The sequence below is a fragment of the Physeter macrocephalus genome, chromosome 4 (assembly GCF_002837175.3).
Source record: "Physeter macrocephalus isolate SW-GA chromosome 4, ASM283717v5, whole genome shotgun sequence".
In the NCBI taxonomy this organism is placed as follows: Eukaryota; Metazoa; Chordata; class Mammalia; order Artiodactyla; family Physeteridae; genus Physeter; species Physeter macrocephalus.
In genome coordinates, this window is record NC_041217.1 from 85,923,059 (window position 1) to 85,924,095 (window position 1,037).

Genomic DNA, 1,037 nt, shown 5'->3' on the forward strand with positions numbered 1-1,037 from the left:
TTGCATCTATTGAGATGATCATATGGTTTTTATTCTTCAATTTGTTAATATGGTGTATCACATTGATTGATTTGCATATATTGAAGAATCCTTGCATTCCTGCGATAAATCCCACTTGATCATGGAGTATGATCCTTTTAATGTGTTGTTGGATTCTGTTTGCTAGTATTTTGTTGAGGATTTTCGCATCTATATTCATCAGTGATATTGGTCTGTAATGTTCTTTTTTGTAGTATCTTTGTCTGGTTTTGGTATTAGGGTGATAGTGGCTTTGTAGAATGAGTTTGGGAGTGTTCCTTCCTCTGCAATTTTTTGGAAGAGTTTAAGAAGAATGGGTGTTAGCTTTTCTCTAAATGTTTGACAGAATTCACCTGTGAAGCTATCTGGTCCTGGACTTCTGTTTGTTGGAAGATTTTTAATCACAGTTTCAATTTCATTACTCTGTTCATGTTTTCTATTTCTTCCTGGCTAAGTCTTGGAATTTGTCCATTTCTTCCAGGTTGTCCATTTCATTGGCATAGAGTTGCTTGTAGTAGTCTCTTATTATGCTTTGTATTTCTGCAGTGTCCGTTGTAACTTCTTCTTTTTCATATCTAATTTTATTGGAGTCCTCTCCCTCTTTTTCTTGATGAGTCTGGCTAAAGGTTTACCAATTTTGTTTATCTTCTCAAAGAACCAGTTTTAGTTTTACTGATCTTTGCTATTGTTTTCTCTTTTTAAAATTTATTTATTTATTTTTGGCTGCCTTGGGTCTGTGTTGTGCGCAGGCTTTTCTCTAGCTGTTGTGAGCGGGGGCTACTCTTCGTTGTGGTGTGCGGGCTTCTCATTGCAGTGGCTTCTCTTGTTGTGGAGCACGGGCTCTAGGGATGTAGGCTTCAGTAGTTGTGGTACATGGGCTCAGGTTGCCTATCTCCACTTCATTTAGTTGTTTTTCTGGGGTTTTATCTTGTTCCTTCATCTGGTACATAGCCCTCTGTCTTTTCATCTTGTCTCTCTTTCTGTGAATGTGGTTTTTGTTCCACAGGCTGCAGGATTGT